At 46.3% G+C, this 20,719-nt stretch overlaps 1 long non-coding RNA gene across 1 annotated transcript; it reads left to right on the top strand.

Moving 5' to 3' along the window:
• Positions 1-375: 375 nt before the first annotated feature.
• LOC123569079 (uncharacterized) lies at positions 376-12,773 on the top strand. Its single transcript, XR_006692597.2, has 3 exons — positions 376-779; positions 8,884-9,021; positions 12,675-12,773. It is a non-coding gene; the product is annotated as an uncharacterized lncRNA (long non-coding RNA).
• Positions 12,774-20,719: the final 7,946 nt, after the last annotated feature.

The raw sequence follows: 20,719 nt of genomic DNA on the forward strand, positions 1-20,719 counted from the left end.
GACCTGAAATCAATTATTTCCTCAAGGAGCCCTGATTCTTTTTAGTGTTTTGTTTGTCTGAGGAGAATGTGTCATAGTTTGACTTGTGAAATTAACTAATCAGTTGTAGTAGGAATAGGATGACCAAGCGGCCTGGCTTGCCTCGGACTGTCTTGGGCTGGGCAAATTGTTAATGAGTGGGACAGCTCCTAGTGTAAAGAAGGAACAAGCCTTGTTTGAGTGTGTACTTAACAAGGGAGGGACTGATGCCCCACAGTGACTTGCCCAAGGTCACACAGCCTCAGGGCAACACCTGCACCTGATCCAGCCTGATCTGACTCCAACCGCCCCAGCCCCACCCACACCTTCCCATGGGGCAGGTCTGAGGAGGGATGGAGAAGGACCGTGGGGGTCCCACGCAGAGAGTGACCATGGCACTTTGAACTTGGAGACAGGTAGTGGTGGTGGAAGGGAGGCCAGGGAAGGCTTCAGGAACATTCTGTTACAGGTAGGGGCTCTCCTAGGTGCTGGGGGCAGAGGGTCTGTCACTACCCTTGTGGGCTTCCTTCTGGCCGGAGGGAGAGCTCTGGGTGGGAGTTGCAGTGTGTGACGGGGTGGAGTGGATCAGGACAGCCTTCCCTGAGAAGACACCTGAGGGAGGCGCAGAGGATGCACAGGAATTGGCCAGCCCAAGGCTGCAGGAATAGGGGGCTGGCAAGCATAAGAGAAGCAGGGTGGTCCCGGCAGCAGATAACGCGCCACCTCTTACTGAGCTCTGCCTGTGTCCCCAACATTACCAGGTATGTGACATACATCTTCTCATTCAATCTTCACAATACCCTGAGGGGTAGAAATGATGCCACCTTCTTTTCCTCAAGTCTATCTGTCTCTGGCCAGACTCTTCTCCAAAGTTACACCATCAAGCTGTCACTCTGAAGTCAAGCCGCTTCTCTCCAACATCCAGCCATAGTCCCCGACATCCAGCCATAGTCCCCGACATCCAGCCATAGTCCCTGACATCCAGCCATTCTCTCCGACATCCAGCCATAGTCCCCGATATCCAGCCATAGTCCCCGACATCCAGCCATTCTCTCCAACATCCAGCCATAGTCCCCGACATCCAGCCATAGTCCCCGACATCCAGCCATAGTCCCCGACATCCAGCCATAGTCCCTGACATCCAGCCATTCTCTCCGACATCCAGCCATAGTCCCCAACATCCAGCCATAGTCCCTGACATCCAGCCATAGTCCCTGACATCTAGCCATTCTCTCCAACATCCAGCCATAGTCCCCGACATCCAGCCATAGTCCCTGACATCCAGCCATAGTCCCTGACATCCAGCCATAGTCCCCGACATCCAGCCATTCTCTCCAACATCCAGCCATAGTCCCCGACATCCAGCCATAGTCCCCGACATCCAGCTGCTTCTCCTCTCTGCTGGCTGAGCCTGGGGTCCTTATAGGCACAGGATGGGGCAGGGCGGAGCCATGGGTGGTTTAGGAAAGGGCAACATTTAAGTGGGAAACAGATACAAGTTCTCATTTTGTGCTGCGGTTTCAGGCCTTTCAGCTTAATAGTAAGGCTTCACCAGGGACCCGCCCTTTTCTGCCTGGAATTTCTCTGACCCCCCCACCCCCTCCCTGTCCCTATCACCTGGACCATTACCGTCACCCCCTCACTGCCTCCTTGGCTCCTCCTTCCCCTAGGCTTCTCTCACAGCAGGGCAGCCAAGAGTTTCCTTAGACCCAAGTCAGGTTCCATTCCCACTCTGCTCGAAACCCTCGCAGAGTCAAAGCCAAATCATCACAGCTACCTCCAAGGCCCTGCACACTCAAGTGTGGCTCTTCCCCTACCTCTTCCTTCCCCTCTCCTCTTGTGTAGCTCTTGTAAACCAAAAAGTGTCTGAGACAAGTCTTCATCAACTCAGAAAGTGTATTTTGCCAAGGTTAAGGATGCATCCATGACACAGCCTCAGGAGGTCCTGATGACATGTGCCCAGGGTGGTCGAGGTACAGCTTACTTTTATACATTTTTAGGAGACCTAATGTCAGAGACATTTGAGCCAGAGCCAACTCCATCTTGAATAGGGGCTGAGTAAAATAAGGCTGAGACCTGCTGGGCAGCATTCCCAGGAGACTAGGCATTCTAAGTCACAGGATGAGACAGGAGGTCAGCACAAGATACAGGTCACAAAGACCTTGCTGATAAAACAGGTTGCAGTAAAGAAGCCAGACAATGCCGGGCATGGTGGCTCACACCTTTAATCCCAGCACTTTGGGAGGCCAAGGCGGGCAGATCACCTGAGGTCAGGAGTTTGAGACCAACCTGGCCAACATGGTGAAACCCCGTCTCTACTAAAAAAATACAAAAATTAGCCGGGAGTGGTGGTGGACATCTGTAATCCCAGTTACTCAGGAGGCTGAGACAGGAGAACTGCTTGAACCCGAGAGGCAGAGTTTGCAGTGAACCAAGATCACGCCACTGCACTCCAGCCTGGGTGACAGAACGAGACTCTGTCTCAAAAAAAAAGAAGCCAGACAAAACCCATCAAAACCAAGATGGCAATAAAAGTGACCTCTAGTCATCCTCACTGCTCATTATGTGCTAGTTATAATGCATTAGCATGCTAAAAGGCACTCCCACCAGCGCCATGACAGTTTATAAATGCCATGGCAACGTCAGGAAGTTACCCTATATGGTCTAACAAGGGGATGAACCCTCAGTTCTGCAGAGTGCCCACCACTTCCTCAGAAAACTCATGAATAATCCACCCCTTCTTTAGCATATAATCAAGAAATGACTGTAAGTATCCTTAGTCAAGCAGTCCATACCGCTGCTCTGCCTGTGGAGTAGCCACTCTTTATTCCTTTACTTTCCTAATAAACTTGCTTTCACTTTACTCTATGGACTCACCCAGAATTATTTTTTGCACAAGGTCCAGGAACCCTCTCTTGGGGTCTGGGTCAGAACCCCTTTCCAGTAACAGTGATACATCAATCAATATATGTAAGATTTGCATTGGTTCCATCTAGAAGGGTGGGACAACTTGAAGCATGCAAGGGGTGGGGGGTCTTCCAGGTCATAGGCAGATTTAAACATATTCTGACTGCAATTGGTTGAAGAGTTATTTATGATCAGTAGAAAGGAATATCTGGTTTGTGATCAGGGGTTGTAAAGGCTGAGGTTTTATCATGCATATGAAACCTTTAAATAGCAGGCTTTAGAGATAATAGACTGTAAATGTTTCTTATCAGACTTAAGGTTTGTGTTGATGTAAACCCTGGACATGTCCAACCCCCACTTCCTGTCATGGCCTGAACAGGTTAGTCTTTCAGGTTAAATTTTAGAATGCCCTGGCTGAGGAGGAAGTTCATTCAGATGGTTGGGCGGGTCTTCAAATTTTGTTTTTGGTAACACCCTCATGGCTGTAGGCTGTAGACTCACTTCCCCGGTTCTATTTCCCTCCCTCTGTTGCATAGTGTATGGTGTGCATATTCACCTTTGTACACTTTTGTCCCCCTAGAAGGTCAGCTCTAGGAGGGCAGGAGCTTTGACGAGGCCTAGTGAGTCTTTGGGCCCATATCAGGGACACCAGCCAAGGTCCCTTAGGGGTCAGGGCTCAGCGGATACAGACCAGGCTGGGCTCACCATGCACCACTTCCTGGACACAAGCGCCCTCCACCAGGAAGGCGGGACACACAAGATAACAGAGGCGACCTCGACTTCGGCAGAGGTGGGAGGGAGAGAGGCTTGAAGGGTGTCAGGGAACAGCCCGGTGGCTCCCTCTAGGAGAAATGGACCGCTTAGCTGGGGCCTGGCAACAAAACGGGAAGTGATGTTCACCCAACCAAGCTGCTCGGCCTTTGTAAATAAACAAAGGCTCCCCAGGGGCCCAGGCAAAGGCTGGCAGTGCCCTCACACACAGACATGCCCAGACTCAAACCTAACTTGGTGTGTGGTCACTCTGGCAGCTCAGCCTCCCCTTCCTCACTGTTCCCTGGAGAGCTCTGCCTACCCACGTCAGCCCCTTCCTCTGTCTCCTCTCTGCTCCTCACTGGCTGAGGAACAAAACCATCTCCCCAACAGGTGATGGCCTGCCAGGTGTATGTGGCTTGGGCCACCCTCATGGTGGGTCACATAGCAGCCTCCACACTTTCATGCTGTATGACGTCAAAGGATCTTTGGCACAGGTCGGGCATGATGGCTCACGCCTGTAATCCCAGCACTTTGAGACGCCGGGGTGGGTGAATCACCTGAGGTCAGGGGTTCAAGGGCAGCCTGGCCAACATGGTGAAGCCCTGTCTCTACTAAAATACAAAAATGAGCTGGGCATGGTGGTGGACACCTGTATCCCAGCTACTCTGGGACTATTCCCAGCTAGGCTGAGGCAGGAGAATCACTTGAACCTGGGAGGTGGAGATTTCAGTGAGCTGAGATCGCACCACTGCACTCCAGCCTGGGCGACAGAGCAAGACTCTGTCTCAAAGAAAAAAAAGAAAGATCTTTGGCCCAAATGTCATGCATTCGATAAACTCCTCCTCTGTGCTAGGAGTTTCGACACAGTAATGATGATGTGGCAGGCCAGGTCTCACTAACAGTAGAACAGGCAGGCCTCCAGAACCACTGCTTCAGCCCTGACTGAATGGTTAGATATTAAAGGCTGAAAGGGCCAGTGCTCCTACAAAATGGCTGGAATGTAACAGAAGCCCTCCAAGAGTCTTGCCCGGGCCTCTCCTGGGCCTTGAAACATGTCAAGACGATGAAGGAATTCTTACATTCCTCCTACCAGGACCCGTTTAGGATTAAGCAAGTTTTATTGGGGGTCTAAAGAAACTCCCCAGACCTCCATACCTTAGCTGGAGACAAGATAAAGGTAATGAGCCCCGGTGCCAGCACCTATCTAGATCAAGTAGATGAGGCTCTGGAGAAAGGTCTCCAGGACCCACACATTTTTTTTGTTGTTGTCGTTGTTTGAGACAAAGTCTCACTCTGTCACTCAGGCTGGAGTGCAGTGGTGTGATCTTGGCTTACTGCAACTTCTGCCTCCCGAGTTCAAGCAATTCTTCTGTCTCAGCCTCCAGAGTAGCTAGGACTACAGGTGCATGCCACCACGTCTAGCTAAGTTTTGTATTTTCAGTAGAGATGGGGTTTCACCACATTGGTCAGGCTGATCTCGAACTCCTGACCTCAGGTGATCCACCCACCTCGGCCTCCCAAAGTGCTGGGATTATAGGCGTGAGCCACTGTGCCCGGCCGACCCACACCTTAGTTGTAGATTACAAGGAATCCATCACTTGGGTCTTTAGACAAATGCACACTAGAAAGTAGACATATAGCTTAGAAGATATATAAGCACTGGAAAAGCTTTGTAACTTTGAGTTGGTCTGGTGAATTGCCCCTGCCCTTCTCCCTGTACCTGTTTACAGAAATAAACTCTCTTATTTCCCAGGTCATCTGCATCTCGTTACTGGACCATGAGTACAAGCAGCCCGACCCTCAGTTCAGTCCAGGAACAATGATGGTGGTGAAGGCCCCATATGTGCTGAGCATTTACCCTGCTCCAAGCCCTATGTCTAGCAATTGCAAATAATCACTATCTTTCTTAAGCCTCACAAACAAGTTACAAGGCAGGTACCACTGTTTTCATTTTATAGACCAGGAAACTGAAGCACAATAAGGTAGATGACTTGTCCAAGATATCATAGGGTATAACTGGAGAAGCCCAGGATCTGAACCCTGGTCCATGTGACTCCAGATCCCAGCTCCCTGCCCGCCAGCCTTCCCTGGGTGCAGCAGGACACAGCCCAGCCCTCAAGGATTCATGTTGCAGATGGAACAGACGTCAGTGGCTGACTCTGCTGCACTCTGGAGCCTGGGAGGGGCAACACTCCACCTGGAGAACTCAGACGGTGGCACAGAATGGGGGACAGTGGGTTGCATCTCGAAGGAGCAGGTTTCTGCCAGTCATGGAAAATACGCTCCAGAGAGAAGTCCCCAGGGACACAAAGATGTGGAATCATGGATGAGTGTGGCCTGGGGATAAATTCAGGGAAGAGGAGCAAGACGGAGTGTGTGTGTGCTGGGATTACAGGCGTGAGCCACCGCAACCGACCCGCTTCGACTATTTTGAATGCTGTTGTGAAAATGGCTATATAAGTAACTGCTTGAGGCTCTACTTTCAATTCTTTTGAGGATGTACCTAGAAGTGGAATTGCTGGGTCATATAGTAATTTTGTTTGGCTTTTTGCAGAATCGCCATGTTTTTTATAGCCGCTGCACCATTTTACATTGCCAGCAACAAGGTACAAGGCCTTCAATTTCTCCAAATTCTCATCAGTACTTGTGACTTCCATTTTAAAAATAACTGTCCCAGGCTGGGCGTGGTGGTTCACGCCTGTAATCCCAGCACTTTGGGAGGCTGAGGCGGGTGGATCACGAGGTCAGGAGATGGAGACCATCCTGGCTAACATGGTAAAACCCTAGCTCTACTAAAAATACAAAAAAATTAGCTGGGCGTGGTGGCGGGTGCCTGTAGTCCCAGCTACTCGGGAGGCTGAGGCAGAATGGCGTGAACCTGGGAGTCGGAGCTTGCAGTGAGCCGAGATCGTGCCACTGCACCCCAGCCTGGGTTATAGAGCGAGACTCTGTCTCAAAAACAAAACGAAACAAAACAAAAAAACTGTCCCAGTGGGTGAGAGGTGGTATCTCATGGTTTTGATTTGTATAGTTTGGAATCATTACATTTCCCTAATGATCAATCGATATTGAACATCTTTTCAGGTGCTTATTTGCCATTTGTGTTTCTTCTTTGAAGAAAATGTGTGGGAAACTGGATGAAGGGTACTTTTCATAACCTCTGTCTTTACTGGGGTTTTCTATTTGTTGATTCACTGCCATAATCCATTCTTTTGCTCATTTAAAGAGGGGTTTCTTTTTTTTTTTTTTTTTTTTTTTTTGAGACGGAGTCTCGCTCTGTCGCCCAGCCCAGGCTGGAGTGCAGTGACGCGATCTCGGCTCACTGCAAGCTCCGCCTCCCGGGTTCACGCCATTCTCCTGCCTCAGCCTCCCGAGTAGCTGGGACTACAGGCGCCCACAACCGCGCCCGGCTAATTTTTTGTATTTTTAGTAGAGACGGGGTTTCACCGTGGTCTCGATCTCCTGACCTTGTGATCCGCCCGCCTCGGCCTCCCAAAGTGCTGGGATTACAGGCGTGAGCCACCGCGCCCGGCCAAGAGGGGTTTCTTTAGCTTTTTGAACTTCTTTGCAACAGCTGCTTTGCTTTGAAGCCTCTGTTTGCTGAATCCAATATCTGAGGACTGTCAGACACAATTTCTATTGAATTCTCTTTTTTCTGAGGATGGGTCTTTGTATGTCTTATAATGTTTTGTTGAATACTTGATATTTAAGATAATGTATTGAAGCAACTCTGGATTCCCCCTCTTGTGCACTATTGTTTTTGTTTTGTTTGTTTGTGAACTCTGTCTTCTCAGCAATGTGTGGCTGCTTTCTTCTTATTTTTATGTTTAAGCCTGCTTCCTAGGTTCTGCAACTGTGACTTCATACATTAGCATTCAGTTGGAGGTTAGTCAGACTATGCTCATAGCCAATGAGGCTTCCACACTGTGCTGATGGATCTGCAATTTGGCAGAGAAGCACCTTTTAACCACAGGCCACATTCAAGTCTACTCTAGCTATTAGATTCCACTAGGATCTCTTGCATCTTCTCCGCATATATAGTCACATTCAGTTGGCCAGAGATGCATGCGTGGCTTCAGCTCAATCCAATCTTTGTCACACATGTGCTCATCCTCCTCTCAATGTGGCATATGTGAGAGTTTATCAAGGCCTCTATTGCTGTCTCACCACCTGGAACTCCCTAGTAAAACCTTATCTATCCTTTTGGTTCATTTCTTGTTCAAAAAAGATCTGAGTTTAGGCCAGGCACAGCGGATCATGCCTGTAATCCCAGCACTTTGGGATGCTGAGGTGGGCAGGTTATTTAAAGTCAGGAGATCGAGACCAGCCTGGCCAATATGGCGAAACCCTGTCTCTACGAAAACCACAAAAATTAGCCGAGTGTGGTGGTGCATGCCTGTAATCCAAGCTACTGGAGAGGCTGAGGCAGAATTGCTTGAACCCAGGAGGTAGAGGTTGCAGTGAGTGGAGATGGCCCAATTGCATTCCAGCCTGGGCAACAGAGTGAGACTGTTTCTCAAATAAACAAACAAACCAACAAACAAAAAAGGTCTGACGTCAGGTTAGCAGAGCTGCTGGACATCCCTGATCACTTGTCAGTGAGATCCAATTTAGCTGACAATATTTAAATCAAGTGACATCCCTCTGGTAGTGTAATCAAAGGTAATAGTTTCTTTATCTGCCCCTACATTCATCAGATTAAACAGTGTTGGGAAGTTATGACAGTTTCCCCAGGTAGGAACATCACAGACTTTTGCTATTTGCACCCACATTTAAGCAAACCTACCTTCCTTCCTTCCTTCCTTCCTTCCTTCCTTCCTTCCTTCCTTCCTTCCTTCCTTCCTTCCTTCCTTCTTGTATAGTTTGGAATCATTACACCGGGAAAAATGGAAGAAAGATACACACCCTAACACCCACAGGTCTTCCTCTCTAGGCAGTAGCATGACTTTCTACTTTCTTTATCAGCTAAATCTGGCTGCCTGTAATAGATTTCAAAAAAAGGGCATGAAGCTTGCCCTCTCTCTTCATTCCTTTGAAAAGTGATTTTGCAGCTCCTCCCAGTAAGAACTGGAGTCTGTTTCTTCATGCCTTGATTCTGGACTGCCCTCTTGAATTATTTTCACCAACAGGATGTGGCAAAAGTGATGTTGTGTTAGTTTTCAGCCTGGGCCTCAGGAGATTTTAAACCCTCTTACTCTCTTACAGAAACTGTCTCAGCTATTATGAACACAAGCCTGGGCTAGTCTGTCAGATGATGAGAAGCACTTGGTGCATCACCCACAACACCCCAGCAGATTGACAGCCATTTGAGTGAGGTTATCCTGGACCATCCAGCTGACGCAGGTGCATGACTAAAAACACTCTTGTCATTCTAATGCACTAGTTTTGGGGTGATTGGTTATGCAGCTGTAGCTAACTAATACACTGACCCTGGTTTTGCTCATTGGGAGGCTCTCCTCTGTCCATTGATCTCTAGGTCGCGTCTAAGCTGGACAGTGAGTAGGATGACTCAGGGACTGCCCTTCTCTACTAGTCTGCTCTTGGCGTTGGGTCCCATGTCATCATCACAGGATTGCCTAATAGCAGGATTTGGCAAACTAGAGCTCATGGGTAACATCCAGGCTGCCGCCTGTTTTTGTAAATAAAGTTTTATCAAAATATGGGTGGATCACGTGAGGTCAGGAGTTTGAGACCAGCCTGGCCAACATGGTGAAACCCTGTCTCTACTAAAAACACAAAAATTAGTCAGGTGTGGTGGTGTGTGCCTGTAGCCCCCACTACCTGGGAAGCTGAGACAGGAGAATCACTTGAACCCAGGAGGCAGAGGTTGCAGTGAGCCAAGATCCCACCACCACACTCCAGCCTGGGCAGCAGAGTGAGACTCTGGCTCAAAACAAAAAAGAAAAGAAAAAAAGAAATATCGTTGCTGTGGTCTGAATGTTTGTCTTCCCCCAAATTCATATGTTGAAACTTAATCCCTCACAGGATAGTATTAAGAGGTGGGGCCTTTAGGTCATGAGGACTCTCTCCTCATGAGTGTGATTAGTGCCCTTATAAAGGAGGTTTGAGGAAGCTCTTTTGCCCTTCTGCCAAGCGAGGATGCACAGAAAGTGCCATCCACGAATAACAGGCCCTCACCAGACACCGAATCTGCTGGTGCCTTGATCTTGGACTTTCCAGCCTCCTGAACTGTGAGCAATAAATGTCTGTGGTTTATAAATTACTTTATCTAAGGCATTCCGTTACAGCAGTCCAAGTGGACTGAGACAACAATCATGCTTATTGTTTCTTTTGTCTATGGCTGCTGTCCTCCTGGCAGAGTTGAGTAGTTGTGACAGAAAACACATAGCCTGCAAAACTTAAAATATTTACTATCTTGCCCTTTATAGAAAAAGTTTGCTGACTCTTGCCCTACAGGATAATGATCACAAGGATTTCTCTCAAAATACAAGTTTCTTTCAAACCTGTAAATCATATAAACTATCTGAATTTATTGAAGAGCTAATAACCTAAATCAAAAAGCTTACTGAGGCCGGGCTCAGTGGCTCATGCCTGTAATCCCAGCACTTTGGGAGGCCGAGGTGGGCAGATCACAAGGTCGGGAGTTCGAGACCAGCCTGGCCAATATGGTGAAACCCCATCTCTACTAAAACTACAAATATTAGGCTGGGCGCAGTGGCTCATGCCTATAATCCCAACACTTTGGGAGGCCGAGGCAAGTGGATCACGAGGTCAGGAGTTCAAGACCAGCCTGGCCAACAAGGCAAAACCCCATCTCTACTAAAAATACAAAAATTAGCCAGGCACGGTGGTGTGTACCTGTAATCCTAGCTACTCTGAAGGCTGAGGCAGGAGAATCACTCAAACCCAGGAGGCAGAGGTTGCAGTGAGCTGAGATCGTACCACTGCACTCCAGCCTGGGCGATAGGGCAAGAGTCCATCTCAAAAAAAAAAAAAAAAAAAAAAGAAAGAAAAGCTTACTGAGTCTTAGGTTATGAAGCTAGGAACCTAAGAATCTCCTCTATCCCAGCAATCAGATATTCTGACTTTAGCTGTTGCTTTAATAGCCTTGGTTTAGTATATCTCTGAAACAGTGGCCTTGCAAAGGAGGCACCAACTAGTCAGTATTGCTCTCAAACTGCATCTTCATGCTCCTCACAATCAAGGTTACTGTCCTCTTTCTCAACAAGTAGGTACTTTAGGAGACTGGAGGATGAGGCTTCCTTCTTGTCCCAATTTTAAACTGCAGTAGTAGTTTCTACCACACTGCCTTAGATATCACTATCACCTTGAGGTGGAGACATCAACTTTTTCAACTATGCCAATTAGGGTGCTTCTAGCTCAGTGCTAAATGACTCTCCCAGTGGCAGCAGTTGTGGAATATTTCAACATCAGGGCTGCCTGAGCTGATAAATAATAGTTGGAGTAAGCAATAGACTAACCATCAAGGTTAAAAGGAAAATTTGAGGAATGAGGTGTCCATGGGACCTTGAAAGGCACCAACATATTCCTGAAGATCTGGGAGGCCATGTGCATGCCCAGGGCTGTATGCAGCAGTGTGCATGCTCAGGAAAGACATGAGAAGGTCTCACCTCTGACTGAACATGAGGATATGCACAAGCAGGAAGTGAAGGCTAAGGCGGAGCTTAAACCATCTGGCTGAGTGGCGAAGGCATTCCCCAATGCACATATAGAGCCTCCTGGCAAAGACTTGGAGACTTACTGGTTCCAGGCATTTACAGAAACATGTGTCAAATCATTACTTGACCACTGTGATGGTTAGTTTTGTGTGTCAACTTGGCTAGGCTATAGTACCTCAATGTAACTTCAATCAATATAGTACTTCAATCAAACACTAATCCAGGTGTTGCTGTGATGGTACTTTGTAGATATGGTTAATACCTACAACCAGTTGACATTAAGGAGATTATTCTGCATACTGTGGATGAGTGTCATCTAAAGTGTCATCTAACCAATTGAAAGGTCTTAAAAGCAAAATTTGTTTCCCTGAAGAAGAAATTCTGCTATAAGACCACAGCATTAACTCTTGCCCAAGATTTTCCAGGCTGCCCTACAAAATTCAGCATAAGTCAGCAGCAAAAGCCAGTTCTATGAAGTAAATATCTTTATCTTTTTATCTATCTGTCTGTCTATCTGTCTACCATCTACTTATTTACCTATCTTATCTGTCCTACTGGTTCTGTTTCTCTGGAGAATTCTGACTGATATAGACTTTGGCACCAAGAGTGTATCTAGAGGTATCTAGAGGAATAGAATATTAAGGAGGATGAGCTTTCTTTCTTTCTTCCTTTTCTTTCTTTCTTTTTTTTTTTTAGATAGAATTTCACTCTGTCACCCAGGCTCCCGAGTAGCTGGGACTATAGGTGCATGCTAACATGCCTGGCTAATTTTTGTATTTTTATTAGAGACAGGGGTTTCCTCATGTTGGCCAGGCTGGTCTCGAACTCCTGACATCAAGTGATCCACCTGCCTCAGCCTCCCAAAGTGCTGGGATTACAGGCATGAGCCACTGTACCCCGTCTTAAGGATGAGCTTTCTTCATTAACTCTAGGGTATCTAGAATTGGTTCTCAATTTGATTATATTTGAAGACACTGATGACTCTATTTCTGGCAGTAAAGACAACACTGATAATCCATTGTGTGATCTGGCAATACATATATAACAAATATCACCCTTTGATACTCCTAATCAAATATTTACAGGCGGTAAGGTTCTGGGTGATCACGTATTTGATATCTTGGAACATTTTAATCAAACTAACTGCTGTGATTTGATGTGTCCCCTATTGTTCATGATTGGAAACTCGATCCCCAATCTGGCAGTGGTAGGAGGTCGGGTCTAATGAGAGGTGATTAGGCCATGAGGCCAGAGTGAATGAATTAATGCTATTATCCCAGGGGAGGATTTGTTATAAAAGAGGGAGTTCAGCTGCCATTTATTCTCTCTTCCTCTTCTGCTTTCTGCCATGAGAAGATGATGCAGCAAGAAGGTCCTTGTCAGATGCCAGCCACTAGATCTGGAACTTCCCAGCTCCGGAAACATGAGCCAATACATTTCTGTTATTATAAATTACTCAGTCTCGGGTATTACATAATAGGAGCACAAAATGGACAAAAACACTGGCAAATATAATGACATTGGTTGGTTGCTAATTGCATGGGAAAAGTGGGGAAAGAGGAAAAGGACCCTAGGGATCTGAATTCCCAACTCAAGCTCTGTATAAATGACCTGAAAGCTTCAATGTCTGCTCTGGCAAAAACCCTTATCTTCGGTAGCCACAGAGATGAGATTGCTAAGAGTCAAACCCAGAGTCTCATCCTACAATCAGGTGAGTTACAAAGCAAACTGATTTTCCAATCCTCCATGGTGTCTGATGCTAAAGCATTCATTGGGAATGAATGGGATCCTGAAAATTGAGATAGTGCTATGGTTTGGATGTTTGTCCCTTCCAAATCTCATGATAAAATTTGATCAAAATGTTGGACGTGGGGCCTAATGGGAGGTGTTTGGGTCATGGGGGTGAATGCCTCATGAACAGAGTAATGCCCTCCCTTGTGGGTGAGTGAGTTCTCTATTAGTTCCTGCAAGAGCTGGTTGTTAAAAAGAGACTGAAACCTCTTTCTCTTTTCTTTTCTCTTCTTTTGCCATGTGGTCTCTGCACTCACGGGCTTCCCTTTGCCTTCTGCCATGAGTGGAAGCAGCCTCAGCAGCTGAGACCTATCGGGAGATGATGCCAAATCTTGAACTTTCCAACCATCAGAACGATGAGCCAAATAAACCTTTTTTCTTTAGAAACTACCTAGCTTCAGGTATCCCTTTATAGCAACACTAAATGTTCTAAGACAGATGGAGACATATGGGGATATCTGGATGAAGCTGGGGACATTAAATTTCTAAATTTGGAGGTGTTTTCTTTGCCAGTAGAAGCTGTTCCACCTACATCTGAGGAGAGTAATTCTGCTTTGTTTGAGGAAACTGTAATGGCTCCCTGAGAAAATTGCCTTACAAAACATTGCTAATTTTCCTCAGGACCCACGCATCCACCTATCACCACCTGTCTTTGCATCTACACCTATAACTAGAATCACTCTAAGCAGGCCTTGAAAGATGAGGCACGGCCGGGCGCGGTGGCTCAAGCCTGTAATCCCAGCACTTTGGGAGGCCGAGACGGGCGGATCACGAGGTCGGGAGATCGAGACCATCCTGGTTAACACGGTGAAACCCCATCTCTACTAAAAAATACAAAAAACTAGCCGGGCGAGGTGGCGGGCGCCTGTAGTCCCAGCTACTCGGGAGGCTGAGGCAGGAGAATGGCGTGAACCCGGGAGGCGGAGCTTGCAGTGAGCTGAGATCCGGCCACTGCACTCCAGCCTGGGTGACAGCGCGAGACTCCGTCTCAAAAAAAAAAAAAAAAAAAAAAAAGAAAGATGAGGCACAAAGTATGACCCCCAAGGATATGCGTTACACTTCAAATGAAATACATGATTTTTCCAGTTTATACAGACAGAAATATGGAGAATATGTGTTGCCACAAAACAGAGATTCTAGACTCAGTGTTGTGGCTCAGATGGATGGAAAGAACTCTAATATTTGGTTGGTTAATTGGCTGAAACATGAACCAAAAGGTGACCTGCACTAAATGAAGTTGAAGTGTCAGAACTGCCTTGGTATATTCTAGTAGAAGGTATCCAGAGGCTCAGGGAGACTGGAGTGGTAGAGTGGATTTGTTATGTAAGACTGGCTTCTCCACCCCTGGTGGGTTCAGAGAACATACCTTTAACCATGATTGTGAGAAATAAATTTGTGAGGGAGTCCCAGCATCTTTGAAAACCTACGTGGTTGCTTTTATCTGTAGGTAAAAATTACAGTGAGAACTGCTGCCACTGAGTTGGGAAACCTAAATCCACTTAGGTAATTGGATCCCAGGATGGCAGGAGCCAAGGGGAGGCACTTAATTGCCAAAGGCAAGGTGGGTGGGGTTGCTATAATGAACAGCAGAATCAAAGCAGCAATCAGAATATTCTGACTCGCTCAGACCTATGATGTTGACTAGCTGATGATGGTGTTGCTAGAAGTGAAACAGACAGGAAGCCTACTACATTCTTATTTGATCTGTGTAAGCAGAAGAGTTCTAGGTCAGGTAAACGGAAGTCTAACTTGAATTACCAGAGCAGAGAGTCATGGTCCCTCAAGTAATGCCCAGACTTGAGCCAGTTTACAGACGCTGAACCCTTTGAATGAAGGAGAATCCAGGTCACCTTGAAGAAGGAGTCGGCTACGTTGTCAAAAATGTAAAACGGTTTATCTTTCTTCCAGCCTTCCCTAAAGGGACCCATCGCCTTTCATCAGGGTGACTGCACTATGGGAAGGGAAATAATCAGACTTTTTGGGGATTGTTGGGCACCAGCTCTGAAGTGACATGAATTCCAGGAGAACTAAAATGTCACTGTCATCCATTAGCCCGAGCAGAGTCTTATGGAGGTTAGGTGATCAATGGAGTATTAGCTCAGGTCCTTCTCCTAGTGGGTCCAGTGGGCCACTGAACTCATCCTGTGGTTATTTCTCCAGTTCTAGAATGCATAACATTGGAATAGACATGCACAGCAACTGGCAGAATTCCTGTATTGATTCCCTGACCTGTGGAGTGAGGGCCACTATGATGGGACAGGCCACTAGAATTATCTCTAACTAGGAAAATAGTAAGCCAAAAGTAGTACTGTATCCCTGGAGGGATTGCAGAGATTAATGCCACCACCAAGGACTTGAAAGATGCAGGGATGGTGATTCTGCTATCATCCCCCATTCAAATCACTTCTTTGGCCAGCGTAGAAGACAGATGGGGCTTGAAGAATGACAGTGGATTATCTTAAGTTTAACTGGTTGTCAACTCTAATTGCAGCTGTTGTTCTGATGTGTTGTTGTTGCTTGAGCAAATTAACACAACCCCCGGTACTTGATAGGCAGCTATTGATCCTTCCAATTTTTTTTTCCCCTCAATAGCTGCTCACAAAGACCACCAGAAGCAGTTTGTTTCCAGTCGGCAAGGCCAGAAATACACCTTCACTATGCTACCTCAGGGCATCTCATCTCTCCAGCTCTATGTCCCTCTCTGCTTCTGGTGACGCCTGCCTAGGTCTAAGGGGTCTTGTGCAGAAAGTCTCTAATGGTCATCACTGGGACAGCTTTTCCCTACTCTGCTGTCCATCATGTGGCCCTGTCTTCCACCCTAAGGGATCTTGGTACATTGTGGGCAGGGCTCTGCTGACAGTAATGCTTTGATAACCAAATGGTACTTATGACTTAGGACAATTGCTATTGTTACAGAAACAGCAGGGGTTCAGTCTAGGTCCTGTTACTCACCACACAGGAAGCCAACCACTGAGACAACAAGTAGTGCTAAGGAAAAAGGCTTTAATTGGGTGCTGCAGCCGAGTAGATGGGTGCTCAGTCTCAAGTCCATCTTCCTGACTGACTAAAACCAGGAATTTATATAGCAGGCAAGAAATGTGACAATGTGTAAGAAAACAGAAACTTGGGAAGGGCCAGGAAGTGATCATGGCGAATGAGGCCTCCATCATCTGGTGTCCCTCACACTCCCAGGCTGGAGTACGGTGGCACGACCCCGGCTCACTGCGACCTCTACCTCCCAGGCTCAAGCAGTTCTCCTGCCTCAGCTCCTGAGTAGCTGGCACTATGCGTGCACGCAACCACACCTGGCTAATTTTTTTTTTTGTTCGTATTTTTAGTAGAGACAGGGTTTCACCATGTTGGTTAGGCTGGTTTTGAACTCCTAACCTCAAGTGATCCTCCTGCCTCAGCCTCTTAAAGTGTTGGGATTACAGGCGTGAGCCATAGTACCCGGCCTATGACCATTTAACAAGCACAAACTATAACAGCAAGCCTCGGATGGAAAGCCAGGGGGTTTTCTAATTTACTTTTATGTAATTCCATGGTGATTAGAGAATACATTTTGTATGAATTAAATTATTTTAAATTTATTAAGACTTGTTTTATGGCTCAGGATATGGTCTATCTTGGTAAATGTTCCAAGGTCACTTAAAAATAATGCATTCTGGCCTGGTGCGGTGGCTCATGTCTGTAATCCCAGCACTTTGGGAGGCTGAGGCTGGCAGATCATTTGAGGTCAGGAGTTCAAGACCGGCCTGGCCAACATGATGAAACCCTGTATCTACTAAAAAGTACAAAAAATTAGCCGGGTGTGGTGGTGCACACTTGTAGTCCCAGTTACTTGGGAGGCTGAGGCAGGAGAATCGCTTGAACCCAGGAAGCAGAGGTTGCAGTAAGCTGAGATCACTCTATTGCACTCCAGTCCAGCCTAGGCAACAAGAGCATAATTCTGTCTCAAGAAAAGAAAAGAAAAGAAAAAAAAAGGGGCCGGGCACAGTGGCTTGTGCCTGTAATCCCCGCACTTTGGAAGGCCAAGGTGGGCAGATCATGAGGTCAGGAGATAGAGACCATCCTGGCTAACACTGTGAAACCCCGTCTCTACTAAAAATACAAAAAATAAGCTGGATGTGGTGGTGAGTGCCTGTAGTCCCAGCTACTCGGGAGGCTGAAGCAGGAGAATGGTGTGAACCCAGGAGGCGGAGCTTGCAGTGAGCCAAGATTGTGCCACTGCACTCCAGCCTGGGTGACAGTGCGAGACTCCATCTCAAAGAAAAAAAAAAAAGCATTCCTACTGTTGTCGGGTGGAGTAGTTCATTAATGTTAATTAGATCAAGTTGATTGATAATATTATTCAAGTCTTCTATGTCCTTGCTGATTTTTTTCTATCTATTCATTCTTTTAATTGTTGAGAGAGGGATGTTGGAATCTCTGATTATTATTGTGGATTTTTCTATTTCTCCTTGCAGATTTCAACCTGACATCATTTTCTTCTGCCTGACGGACTTTTTAAAAAAATTTCTGGCGCCCGCCACCATGCCCGGCTAATTTTTTGTATTTTTAGTGGAGACGGGGTTTCACCGTGTTACCTTGTTAGCCAGGATGGTCTTGATCTCCTGACCTTGTGATCCGCCTGCCTCAGCCTCTCAAAGTGCTGGGATTACAGGCGTCAGCCACCACGCCTGGCCTCCTCTGGCTGCTCTTAAGATTTTTCTCTTTATCACAGGTTTTAAGCAGCAATTTGATTATGACGTGTTTGGTGCTGTTTTCTTCTATTTTATGTTGCACGTGAAGTTGATCGAGCTTCTTGGATCTCTGGGTTTAAAGCGGCGTTTCTCAACCTCAGTCCTATGGGGCCTGGGGGAGGCTGTCCTGTGCACTCTAGGAAGTTTAATAGCGTTCCTGGTCTCTACCTATGAAAGGCAGGTGGTATTCCCCAGTTGTGACAACCAAAAATGACTCTGGACATTGCCAAATGTTCTCATGGGGAAAATAATCCTCCGTTGGGAACCACTGGTTTAGAATTTTTTAGATCAGGTTTGGGAAATTTGGGGCTATTTCTTCAATAATGTTCCCTTTCTCTATTCTCTCTTGCAGGAACTCCAACTCCACGTGTATTAGTATGACTGAATTTGTCCAATGACTCACTGATGCTCCATTAATTTTCTTAAGTCTTTTTAGTGTTTCGTTTTAGACAGTTTCTATTACTATTTCTTCAAATTCACCAGTCTTTTCTTCTGCATTGTCTAATCTTCTGTTAATCCTATCCAGTGTATTTTTCAACTCAGATATTGTGTTTTCACCTCAAACAGTTTGATGTGGGTCTCTTTAAAATTTCCTACACTCCTGCTAACGTGTTTGATTTTTGTGGAACATATGGAAAACAGTTATGATCATTATTTCAATGTCTTTATCTGCTAGTTCCAATATCTGTGTCATTTCTGGGTCTATTTATATTAATAGATATTTCTTCTCATTATGAGTCTTAGTTTCCTATTCCTTTGCATGCCAAACATTGTGGATTTTACCTTGCTAGTGCTGGCTCCTTTTGAATTCCTATGAATATTAGTGAATAGTATTCAAGGATGCAGTTAAGTTACTTGGAAACAGCTTGATCTTCCCAACTGTTATGCTCTTCAGCTATGTCATGTGAGATTAGAGAAGCCTTTATTCAGGGACTAATTTCACCATTTCCAAGTACCCTATCTGATGCCCATGAAGTAAGAGGTTTTCTTCTCCGGCTGGTGGGAGCAGCAGGAACTATTCCTGTCCTATGGATCTCTGAGGTTTGTTCTCTCTGCTTCTTTTTTTTTTTTTTTTTTTTTTTTTTTGAGACAGAGTCTCACTCTCTCAGCCAGGCTGGAGTGCAGTGGTGTGACTCGGCTCACTGCAACCTGTATCTCCCAAACTCAAGACCTCTTCCCACCTCAGCTTCCCGAGTAGCTGGGATTACCGGTGCCCGCCGCCACACCTGGCTACTTTTTTTTGTATTTTTAGCAGAGACTGGGTTTTGCCATGTTGGCCAGGTTGGTCTTGAACTCCGACCTCAGGTGATCTGCCCACCTTGGCATCCCAAAGTGCTGGAATTACTGGCGTAGGCCACCGCGCGCAGCCTCTCTGCTTCTTTCTGGTGGCTCTTTCCCCAGCCTCAGGTGATCTCCCTCGCACTAAGTACACTGCTTAGCACCCAGCTGAGGCCTCAAAAGGGACCCTCCGGAATCGTTCAGAGCTTTCTCTTCATCTGCACAGCTTTCTTCTCTTAGGTACCCTGCCCTGGGAACTCTCTCTCCTTAGCCTGCCCAGGCTCCCAACTCCCTGTTCTCAATGCCAGCAGACCACCAGCTCCCCCTAGAGTCTCTTCCTGGACATGCACCCTGGATGCTGTCTCCAGGCCATGAGCTCTCCTCTCCCAGGACACTGTTCACCACCCTCCAAGGACCAGTGTCAGAAAATAACTGTTTCATAGGCTTCATCTGTTTTTGTTTATTTTTTACAGTCTGGAAGGCAAATCTGGTCCCTGTTATTCCATATTGAAAGCTTAAACCATTCTTTAAATGCTTAATTTTCATGTTAACTTTAATTTTTATATCTTTTTTTAAAAAGTGTTTTCTGTTTCTATTTTTAAAGTGTCTATAGAGGGCTGGGCATGGTGGCTCACACCTGTAATCCTAGCACTTTGGGAGGCCGAGGTGGGCAGATCACCTGAGGTCAGGTGTTCGAGACTAGCCTGGCTAACATGGTGAAACCCCATCTCTACCAAAAATACAAAAATTAGCTGGGTGTGGTGGCGCATGCCTGTTATCCCAGCTACTTGGAAGGCTGAGGCAGGAGAATCACTTGAACCCGGGAGGTGGAGGTTGCAGTGAGATGAGACTGTGCCACTGAGCTCCAGCCTGGGTGACAGAGTGAGACTCTGTGTGTGTGTGTATATATATATATACATACACATGTGTGTGTGTGTGTATCTATATATTTTTTAAAGTCTGTGGAGATCTAACTCTGAGCACAGTTTAAAAATTATTTACAGTTTAAAAAACCTGGCAGATTTAACCTTTTTGTTTAAGTGCATAAAAACAGCAAGAAGGGGTTATCTAATTAGGATTTGATATACCTTAGTATAGGAAATAAATTGTGAGTATTCATAGGTTGTACAGTTATCTTTCTACAGATTAATATGTCCCATTTTCAACACCTAATGTTTATAAAAGAATTCCAGGCCAGGCATGGTGGCTCACGCCTGTAATCCCAGAATTTTGTGAGGCCAAGACAGGCAGATCACGAGGTCAAGAGATCAAGACCATCCTGGCCAACATGGTGAAACCCCGTCTCTACTAAAAATACAAAAATTAGCCAGTGTGGTGTCACATGCCTGTAATCGCAGCTACTGGGGAGGCTGAGGCAGCAGAATCGATTGAACTCAGGAGGTGGAGGTTGCAGTAAGCCGAAATCGTGCCACTGCACTCCAGCCTGGAGACAGAGCGAGACTCTGTCTCAAGAAAAAAAAAAAAAAAAAGAATTACAAATACTTTCTGTAAGAGTGTGCACCTGCTTCCTGAGATGCACACTTTTAAATGATTCCTAATTTTTAATATTTCCATAAACATGTTTCATGT

Source organism: Macaca fascicularis, chromosome 15 (genome assembly GCF_037993035.2).
Source record: "Macaca fascicularis isolate 582-1 chromosome 15, T2T-MFA8v1.1".
Taxonomy (NCBI): domain Eukaryota; kingdom Metazoa; phylum Chordata; class Mammalia; order Primates; family Cercopithecidae; genus Macaca; species Macaca fascicularis.